This window comes from Panulirus ornatus, chromosome 3 (assembly GCF_036320965.1).
Source record: "Panulirus ornatus isolate Po-2019 chromosome 3, ASM3632096v1, whole genome shotgun sequence".
NCBI classification, from domain to species: domain Eukaryota; kingdom Metazoa; phylum Arthropoda; class Malacostraca; order Decapoda; family Palinuridae; genus Panulirus; species Panulirus ornatus.
This window is the reverse complement of record NC_092226.1, coordinates 56407787-56419816: the sequence shown is the minus strand read 5'-3', so window position 1 is coordinate 56419816 and position 12030 is coordinate 56407787. Positions and strand designations below refer to the sequence as shown.

Genomic DNA, 12030 nt, shown 5'->3' with positions numbered 1-12030 from the left:
CGCTGTATCATCAGCGAACAACAACTGACTCACTTCCCAAGCTCTCTCATCCCCAACAGACTTCATACTTGCCCCTCTTTCCAAAACTCTTGCATTTACCTCCCTAACAACCCCATCCATAAACAAATTAAACAACCATGGAGACATCACACACCCCTTCCGCAAACCTACATTCACTGAGAACCAATCACTTTTCTCTCTTCCTACACGTACACATGCCTTACATATATATATATATATATATATATATATATATATATATATATATATATATATATATATATATATATATATATATATATATATATATATATATATATATATATATATATATATATATATAGCGGTGGAAACAAATGTCGTCTGGAAGTGGTAACACGAGCGAAGTCACCAACGAGGATGTATTACCGCCAACGAACGATGGTACGATGATTGCAGAGCCTCCTCCAGGTACTTCCCGTTGGGAGGTTACTTTACCTTGCTCCCGGTTGGACGACCATAAGACCCCATAAAACAGGTTTTGCGGTTACAGAAATAATAAACCACCTCATAGGATCTTTTTTTCAACTACAGTTGAAAAAAGATTTTTTTCCTCATAGCCATTTTTTTTTTTTAATATCCAGCTAATTCTTACAGACTTTGTAAACATACATACTTCCAAGCGTAGCCATTCATATACAAGCTAGAAACTTAAGTAACAAAGATATTCTTGAATCATGAATAATTCTGTAAACTGTGAGCACGACATCCAGTGATTAATCTTTCAGCGTACTCGTCATAAAATCTCGACATGAAAGGAATTTATATATTAACGACGCTGATGAATTTCGCATGATATACTCTTTCCTTTCTTTGTTAAGGTAGGAAAAATGATGACAATATAGCTAAAATGCGAATTTAGTTGAGGCCAAGGTGAGCCCTGGTCCAGCTGACGGCACCTCACCCATGGGGTCACACCTGACGCAGGCTGACGGCATAACCCCCACTCTGAGGTCATACCTGTCACTGGCTGTTGGGGGTGGTAACCTAGGAGGGAAAGAAATTTATTGGGTCATCACCTCGGGAGAAGAAAACTCCTGCTCCCGGAGAAGTAAGGAAAACTTTCCCCATTGTAGCGTAGCAGCAACATTCCTGGAGCACCGGAGGCTAAAGGGGACTACCTCTGCACTCATGGCTACAGGAGGAGGCGGTGCTCCGCGCGTCTCTTATCTCTTTCATTGTCGAAGCAGTCCAGTTACACAAGTGTCTGAGGGTCCGAATATAAACATGGGTGGGGGACCCGACTTGCTCACGGCTGTGGGAATTATACAGGAGTCTGACTAGTATGGCCATAGAGCATGATATACAAGGCTGAAGGGCTAATTTAGGCACGGTTTATGCATGACTTCAGCACACAACTTGTCCATGGATAACGGATCAATTGATGGGCTGGGACAAAGGGGCCTGCATGACTCGTATGGCCAAGGGAATCGCATCATATGGTTGAAACAAGAATTGTGTATGGCTGGGGTGTGACGTAACGCATGGGTGGGGACATCTGATATATATGCACAAGGTGTGCGTCTTTTGCATGGCCTGGGAACAAAACTTGAAGCTTAAATATACTGAAGGACCTTAATGACTTCTAGGCTACCTTATGGACATTGCTGAGACTTTAATTTCTTTCACTTGACTGTAATACCCATGGGACCTAGCTGTAACTTATTTTTGCACGGGTGAGATCCGTTTGCGACAAAAAATTCACTGCTTTATAGTAATAGATTCTATTTACCATGCCTGGGGAACCCGACTTCCCTCGTATGAAGGACTTTCAACTTTTGGGCGAGGGATCAGGCTTACGTAACGAACACAGACTGGTGTGAAAATGACAGCCAAGAATTCAATTTGCACAAGTGAGGAAACTTTTTGTGCCATATGCGACCGAGTTCGATGACCACAAGAGGTGAAGCAGCTGACATGTAAACTGGCGACGTGACTCCTGGGACGTGAAAACAGCCTACCTGAATTAAGGAATACTTGTTGTGGCTTCCTGCCCTGCTTACCGAAGATACAGCCGGCTGGTGCCTCGAGCAGGATCGATTATTGTCGCCTAGTGGTCTTAAACGGCCCAGGGCGATATGATACAAATACGGCGAATAGCATATCTTATGGCGCTCCAGGCGACTCCAAGACACAAACTACATATCTGGGGAAGATCCACTGAGTGCTCACGGCAGCAGGTGAGAGGGCTGGGTTGAGGTGCAGAGCGTGGTAAATGGGTTGTGGGAACACGGTTCAGGGAAGGTCTGTGTGGTGCCTCACTGCCGGTGGCGTTGCTCATCACCTACTTGAAAAAGTGCAACTTTTCTATTCAACGGAAAAACTGCCATTTTCTGTTCAATCATATGAAAAATACAGAAAATCATCACGGGCAGCATCATAACGTAGCTAACTATGAGTTCAGAATAATATTTTGATGTGAAAACACAATATACAGAGAAATTAAACTAGCGCAATGAAAGCAAGCGTACTAACTCCCTACAGTAGGAAAACCAGTGGCCAAGCCAAACCCTAACCACTTTCCATTTCGGCAACGTCAATGGCATTTTTTTTTTTTTTGTCTCTAGGAGGGACGAAATGAATTATTCATGGGAACAGAGTGTCTCCCATACCACATACACGAGAACCTGTCGTCGATGATATGATATGAGTTCTGTTGCCACGAAATTCCAAGCAAAACATTTCAGAGTGGCAAACCACAGCTGACCTAAGAGGTAATGTTAACGATGCTACGGCCAAATATCCTCTACAACAACGGATCCATTACTCAAGACTAGTTCACCGGCCAAACACCCATCAGCTCTTGTAAACCGGTTTCCACATCCCCTCCAGGTGCAGGAGAGGCGACCAGCATCCAAAGGCAACAGTGGCAGTGATGCTGTCCATCAGGTCGGACATCCTGTAACAACATAATTAACAGCCGAACAAGACCACTTACTCCCCGGGCGAGACCTCCCAAATACGGCCAACAAACTTACTGCAGAAACTGAGGTGATATTGTAAACCTCAGTGGAGGAGATGGCTGTCTACTGCTCACGCTCTAAGGAAGACTTCGGCATCCTCTTCGTCAAGACCCGCCCACCAGCCGGCTCCCTCGGCTATGTGGCTAAATACTCATCACGCGATGTATATGTACTTTGAACGAGGGGTTTCACAGCCCACCTCTAAAACTTGCCGAACTTTCACCAGTTTTTTACAGCTTTATGTACTCATGCTTGTCGAATGCCTAATACGTCTTGGCTACGCCACATGTAACGTGGTAAATAAATTGGTTACTCCTTCCCGGATGTCGTCCGTTCAGAACTCTCGACGTCACAGTCTACACTCCGGTTCTCTGGCAGTCTGACCCTTCGAGCCGTTGGATCGGAATTTTGACTATCCCGAAGCCGGTTTCTTGGGCTCCTTGTAACCCAGGAAACAGATGCTCAAAATTTTTTGTGTTCAAAGAAACACCGTAATATTTGCCTCAGTCTATTTTTCCACATCCGTGAATAATGGCGGTGTGCCCATGCTGGGTTCAGTGTCCTATCAATGTGTTATCAAGCCAAAAGCCGTACCAAACACAGTTACTAAAGGCCCAATACTCATAAATGTGGTGGTCATCAGGAAACTCTTCTCGTATACTACTCGTAAAGGTTAACTATATTCAAAGGTTTCCGTCGGCCTCAACACTGATAATTTCGGCATCTTTTTTCTAAACTGCGCTTAGACAAAGACAAATGAAAGACTTTTCGGCTGTATGCTCAAAATCTTACCCCTTTATCGATATTTCTCAACCTCACCATACAGATAAAGTTCAAAATGATAATGTAAAAAATTTGCCTTTCATGACATTTCTTCGGAATGGCCAACTTACACTGTGATTATGATGATGATGATGATCACTGACAAAAGTTCTTGGATGTCATGAATTCGAACTCTGATCGGACGAGCGACAAGTTAAGACACACACATACCTTAGGCTGGTGTGTGTGTGTTTGTGTGTGTGCGTGTGTGTGTGTACATGGTACATATAAAGAAGGTTAAGAGAAACTGTCTCTACGTAACACACAAAAAGTAATCACAAACGCTTAAACACACACACACACACACACACACACACACACACACACACATTCATGCAACAACAAACACATACTGGAATACTGACACCAGCTTGTGTGATAGTTGGGCCGGATCGCATGGTGACTAGCGATAAATTTTAGTTGTGAAAAAAAAAGAAAAAAAGATCATAGGACAACAGAAGACAACGGTGGAAATGAAATGCTGCAGATACAATGATCTATACGAAGTATTCAGGGAGGCAAACGAAGAGGTAAAACAAAGAATGGCAATATGTGAAGACATCAGGACATATCTGGGAAGGTAGGACGGCCAACGATGGGAGGAAACCTCTTGGGACGTTAGGAACGGAGGAAGGACTGCTCTGGTTCGGTAGGGACGGACAACGACGACAGGAAAGGTAAACGACTGGATGACACCTCTGCTACAATAGGAATGGAGAATGAAAGAATGACAGCTCTGGTATGACAGGAACGGCGGACAAGGTTGTCGGCTTCCAAGGAATGTCTTGTCTCGCTGTAGCTCATTACGTGACAAGAATCTAGGAAGAGTATGGATTCGGATAACTTTTGGTAGTATATGTATATATATATATATATATATATATATATATATATATATATATATATATATATATATATATATATATACTTATATACCACCAATAATCTGTTAGAAACCTCAAAACATCGGATTCGTTTATATGGCAAAAATTTAATGAGGCCAGCCAATGATGTCAACGTGATGAAAACGACACTACTGGTTTGAGTGAAAAATAGCAATCGGAATACATGTTGACCATTGTGAACATCATATGCGCCATGCAAAAGTGACACTTAAAAAAGATTATAAATATAATACAACAGTTAATGAGAGAATCTCAGGCGGACTTCAGTATGATAATTATGACATAACGACATTGGTCACCTGTCGGTACTCTGTGCCACAATTTTTTTTGACGTAACCAGCAAAAATTCCGTTTATCTTGCTACGTACAGCTACCTGGTAGTTTCCATATAAACACAATGGGAACACAAGACGAGCAGAACTTATATGTACTCACTGGCAGAGTCAGTAGAGCAAATTTAGCCAGCAAAACTTACCCATGGAGGTTTGCATTATGTGTACTGCTTCTTGGGCGATGTCAGCGGCCCCGGCCCCCAAAGCAACGCTAGACACTTAAATATAAAAAGGGTCAGGGGCGTACAGTCCCCACAACCCAGCGCTTTAAAGTGAAACAAAGACTGAAGTTATATAAGCGGTTTTTACTTTCCTCTTTATGCACTTAGTTGACTCGTCAGGTGAGACCAGTGTCTCCAAATCACTTTCACACAGAGTGCTTCCATTACATCTGATCTTCAGTCATGCCTCTATCCTCAGATATATACCCAGCCTTTATTAGCTTGCTCAATAAATTCATCCGTCTCCGCAGTGAACCTCTTGCACTCTATTAAATCACCTTGCTCAGCCTATCATATGCCGTACATGATCATAATATCTTAAAAGACTCATCCATGTGCCTTGATATATATATATACGAATAAAGTGCATATGAAAGCGCACCTCCATAGAACATACAAACCTCCAACGGCGAGGATCGAACACTGGACCCCTGTGCAAGAGGCGGGAATGCTAACCGCCCATAGCCTAGCGGTTAGCATTCCCGCCTCTTGCACAGGGGTCCCGGGTTCGATCCTGGCTGTTGGAGGTTTGTATGTTATATATATATATATATATATTTTGTTGGAAAGGGTCACAATTTTGCGCGTGATCAAGTATATTCCTGAGTCCACGGGGAAAATGAAAGACAAGTTCCCAAGGGCACTTTCGTGTAATAATGATGATGTGATTATTACACGAAAGTGCACTTGGGAACTTATCGTGTTTCATTTTCCCCGTCGACTCATACGAAAATATATATATATATATATATATATATATATATATATATATATATATATATATATATATATATATATATATATTTTTTTTTTTTTTTTTATACTTTGTCGCTGTCTCCCGCGTTTGCGAGGTAACGCAAGGAAACAGACGAAAGAAATGGCCCAACCCCCCCCATACACATGTATATACATACGTCCACACACGCAAATATACATACCTACACAGCTTTCCATGGTTTACCCCAGACGCTTCACATGCCTTGATTCAATCCACTGACAGCACGTCAACCCCGGTATACCACATCGCTCCAATTCACTCTATTCCTTGCCCTCCTTTCACCCTCCTGCATGTTCAGGCCCCGATCACACTAAATCTTTTTCACTCCATCTTTCCACCTCCAATTTGGTCTCCCTCTTCTCCTCGTTCCCTCCACCTCCGACACATATATCCTCTTGGTCAATCTTTCCTCACTCATCCTCTCCATGTGCCCAAACCACTTCAAAACACCCTCTTCTGCTCTCTCAACCACGCTCTTTTTATTTCCACACATCTCTCTTACCCTTACGTTACTCACTCGATCAAACCACCTCACACCACACATTGTCCTCAAACATCTCATTTCCAGCACATCCATCCTCCTGCGCACAACTCTATCCATAGCCCACGCCTCGCAACCATACAACATTGTTGGAACCACTATTCCTTCAAACATACCCATTTTTGCTTTCCGAGATAATGTTCTCGACTTCCACACATTCTTCAAGGCCCCCAGAATTTTCGCCCCATCCCCCACCCTATGATCCACTTCCGCTTCCATGGTTCCATCCGCTGCCAGATCCACTCCCAGATATCTAAAACACTTCACTTCCTCCAGTTTTTCTCCATTCAAACTCACCTCCCAATTGACTTGACCCTCAACCCTACTGTACCTAATAACCTTGCTCTTATTCACATTTACTCTTAGCTTTCTTCTTCCACACACTTTACCAAACTCAGTCACCGGCTTCTGCAGTTTCTCACATGAATCAGCTACCAGCGCTGTATCATCAGCGAACAACAACTGACTCACTTCCCAAGCTCTCTCATCCCCAACAGACTTCATACTTGCCCCTCTTTCCAAAACTCTTGCATTTACCTCCCTAACAACCCCATCCATAAACAAATTAAACAACCATGGAGACATCACACACCCCTGCCGCAAACCTACATTCACTGAGAACCAATCACTTTCCTCTCTCCCTACACGTACACATGCCTTACATCCTCGATAAAAACTTTTCACTGCTTCTAACAACTTTCCTCCCACACCATATAATCTTAATACCTTCCACAGAGCATCTCTATCAACTTTATCATATGCCTTCTCCAGATCCATAAATGCTACATACAAATCCATTTGCTTTTCTAAGTATTTCTCACATACATTCTTCAAAGCAAACACCTGATCCACACATCCTCTACCACTTCTGAAACCACACTGCTCTTCCCCAATCTGATGCTCTGTACATGCCCTCACCCTCTCAATCAATACCCTCCCATATAATTTATCAGGAATACTCAACAAACTTATACCTCTGTAATTTGAGCACTCACTCTTATCCCCTTTGCCTTTGTACAATGGCACTATGCACGCATTCCGCCAATCCTCAGGCACCTCACCATGAATCATACATACATTAAATAACCTTACCAACCAGTCAACAATACAGTCACCCCCTTTTTTAATAAATTCCACTGCAATACCATCCAAACCTGCTGCCTTGCCGGCTTTCATCTTCCGCAAAGCTTTCACTACCTCTTCTCTGTTTAACAAATCATTTTCTCTAACCCTCTCACTTTGCACACCACCTCGACCAAAACACCCTATATCTGCCATTCTATCATCAAACACATTCAACAAACCTTCAAAATACTCACTCCATCTCCTTCTCACATCACCACTACTTGTTATCACCTCCCCATTTGCGCCCTTCACTGAAGTTCCCATTTGCTCCCTTGTCTTACGCACTTTATTTACCTCCTTCCAGAACATCTTTTTATTCTCCCTAAAATTTAATGATACTCTCTCACCCCAACTCTCATTTGCCCTTTTTTTCACCTCTTGCACCTTTCTTTTGACCTCCTGTCTCTTTCTTTTATACATCTCCCACTCCATTGCATTTTTTCCCTGCAAAAATCGTCCAAATGCCTCTCTCTTCTCTTTCACTAATACTCTTACTTCTTCATCCCACCACTCACTACCCTTTCTAATCAACCCACCTCCCACTCTTCTCATGCCACAAGCATCTTTTGCGCAATCCATCACTGATTCCCTAAATACCTCCCATTCCTCCCCCACTCCCCTTGCTTCCATTGTTCTCACCTTTTTCCATTCTGTACTCAGTCTCTCCTGGTACTTCCTCACACAGGTCTCCTTCTCAAGCTCACTTAGTCTCGCCACCCTCTTCACCCCAACATTCACTCTTCTTTTCTGAAAACCCATACAAATCTTCACCTTAGCCTCCACAAGATAATGATCAGACATCCCTCCAGTTGCACCTCTCAGCACATTAACATCCAAAAGTCTCTCTTTCGCACGCCTGTCAATTAACACGTAATCCAATATATATATATATATATATATATATATATATATATATATATATATATATATATATATATATATATATATATATATATTTTTTTTTTTTTTCTTTTTTTTTTTTGCTTTGTCGCTGTCTCCCGCGTTTGCGAGGTAGCGCAAGGAAACAGACGAAAGAAATGGCCCAACCCACCCCCATACACATGCCTTGATTCAATCCACTGACAGCACGTCAACCCCGGTATACCACATCGCTCCAATTCACTCTATTCTTTGCCCTCCTTTCACCCTCCTGCATGTTCAGGCCCCGATCACACTAAATCTTTTTCACTCCATCTTTCCACCTCCAATTTGGTCTCCCTCTTCTCCTCGTTCCCTCCACCTCCGACACATATATCCTCTTGGTCAATCTTTCCTCACTCATTCTCTCCATGTGACCAAACCATTTCAAAACACCCTCTTCTGCTCTCTCAACCACGCTCTTTTTATTTCCACACATCTCTCTTACCCTTACGTTACTTACTCGATCAAACCACCTCACACCACACATTGTCCTCAAACATCTCATTTCCAGCACATCCATCCTCCTGCGCACAACTCTATCCATAGTCCACGCCTCGCAACCATACAACATTGTTGGAACCACTATTCCATCAAACATACCCATTTTTGCTTTCCGAGATAATGTTCTCGACTTCCACACATTCTTCAAGGCTCCCAGAATTTTCGCCCCCTCCCCCACCCTATGATCCACTTCCGCTTCCATGGTTCCATCCGCTGCCAGATCCACTCCCAGATATCTAAAACACTTCACCTCCTCCAGTTTTTCTCCATTCAAACTCATCTCCCAATTGAATTGACCCTCAACCCTACTGTACCTAATAACCTTGCTCTTATTTACATTTACTCTTAACTTTCTTCTTTCACACACTTTACCAAACTCAGTCACCAGCTTCTGCAGTTTCTCACATGAATCAGCCACCAGCGAACAACAACTGACTCACTTCCCAAGCTCTCTCATCCCCAACAGACTTCATACTTGCCCCTCTTTCCAAAACTCTTGCATTCACCTCCCTAACAACCCCATCCATAAACAAATTAAACAACCATGGAGACATCACACACCCCTGCCGCAAACCTACATTCACTGAGAACCAATCACTTTCCTCTCTTCCTACACGTACACATGCCTTACATCCTCGATAAAAACTTTTCACTGCTTCTAACAACTTGCCTCCCACACCATATATTCTTAATACCTTCCACAGAGCATCTCTATCAACTCTACCATATGCCTTCTCCAGATCCATAAATGCTATATACAAATCCATTTGCTTTTCTAAGTATTTCTCACATACATTCTTCAAAGCAAACACCTGATCCACACATCCTCTACCACTTCTGAAACCACACTGCTCTTCCCCAATCTGATGCTCTGTACATGCCTTCACCCTCTCAATCAATACCCTCCCATATAATTTGCCAGGAATACTCAACAAACTTATACCTCTGTAATTTGAGCACTCACTCTTATCCCCTTTGCCTTTGTACAATGGCACTATGCACGCATTCCGCCAATCCTCAGGCACCTCACCATGAGTCATACATACATTAAATAACCTTACCAACCAGTCAACAATACAGTCACCCCCTTTTTTAATAAATTCCACTGCAATACCATCCAAACCTGCTGCCTTGCCGGCTTTCATCTTCCGCAAAGCTTTTACTACCTCTTCTCTGTTTACCAACTCATTTTCCCTAACCCTCGCACTTTGCACACCACCTCGACAAAACACCCTATATCTGCCACTCTATCATCAAACACATTCAACAAACCTTCAAAATACTCACTCCATCTCCTTCTCACATCACCACTACTTGTTATCACCTCCCCATTTGCGCCCTTCACTGAAGTTCCCATCTGCTCCCTTGTCTTACGCACTTTATTTACCTCCTTCCAGAACATCTTTTTATTCTCCCTAAAATTTAATGATACTCTCTCACCCCAACTCTCATTTGCCCTTTTTTTCACCTCTTGCACCTTTCTCTTGACCTCCTGTCTCTTTCTTTTATACGTCTCCCACTCAATTTCATTTTTTCCCTGCAAAAATCTTCATACTATTCGCCACTTCCCGCGTCAGCGAGGTAGCGTTAAGAACAGAGGATGTGCCTTTGAGGGAATATCCTCACTTGGCCCCCTTCTCCGTTCCTTCTTTTGGAAAATTAGAAATGAGAGGGGAGGATTTCCAGCCCCCCCGCTCCCCTCCCTTTTAGTCGCCTTGTACGATACGCAGGGAATACGTGGGAAGTATTACATATATATATATATATATATATATATATATATATATATATATATATATATATATATATATATATATATATATATATATATATATATATAAGACTTCATACTACGTATCTTCTTCAATCCATCTGTCCTCCTAAATCAGTCATCTCTATCGCTCATAACTTTCAGCGCTTTTAACCTCTATACACTTGAGATTCACTACAGTACGTCAGAATTAGGACAAGTACTCCATGCGAATTTCATAAATACTCTATGAATATCTCTTTCCATTCATTAATGATTTCAAAGTACCTCCAATCTTTCTACACCGCATGACTCCACTTCCAATTTCAGCTTTCCCACTGCCATCCTCAATAAACTTTGCTCCAAAATAAACTCATCCAAAACATCCACACATTCATCGTATAAACTGACCTTACAATCACATCTCCCTCCTCTCTCTCAAAAAATGCGTCCTATTTTTATTACTTTTAACTTCCTCTTCCAACACAAATAATCTCAATCTAAGTGGCCCATCATTCTATTCAACTGTTCTGGTTTGATTAACGACACATCGTCATCTACAGACAACAACTGGTAAATTCCATTCTGATTCCCCATGGTTAAGTATCACATCATAATCACCCCTAACACCTCGCTCTCATCTTACACAACGACCCATCCATAAAAGCAGTTAATAACCACAATCAAAACCTTCCTCAGGGAAATCCAACTAAATCTACCTCCAGGAGTTCCTATTGGCTTAGTGACATGGTTTAAGTCTGGCAATGTATTTTTTTTCTGGTTAAGATAATCTTATTATCTATGCAAGACCATACGACCGATCTTACCCAGGCTACAGCGGAAGCTAACTTAAGCTTGACCAGATATTGTAAAGGAATAAATAAGCGCATACATTAAATAATTAGAATATGAAGTCAGAATGAAAAGATTTTATGTGAATTCAGATCAAATGCTTTCAGTTTTATAAGCTTATCACAGACATTTATCTTTCCTCTGCACGTTTTTTTCTAAATTGTGATATCTACACGAACTCTGGCAGCCATGCTGGTAAAGTCTACACTTGAGACATATTTCATTTATATCAGTAAAATTCCTCCTAGACTCTCAGGTTTCTTGAGTCACAACTAACACA

General features: G+C 42.0%; 1 protein-coding gene across 1 annotated transcript in view; it reads right to left on the bottom strand.

Annotated features, from left to right (window-relative positions):
* The window catches only part of LOC139762750 (uncharacterized), a 148326-nt gene that overhangs the window by 39449 nt on the left and 96847 nt on the right, over window positions 1–12030 (bottom strand).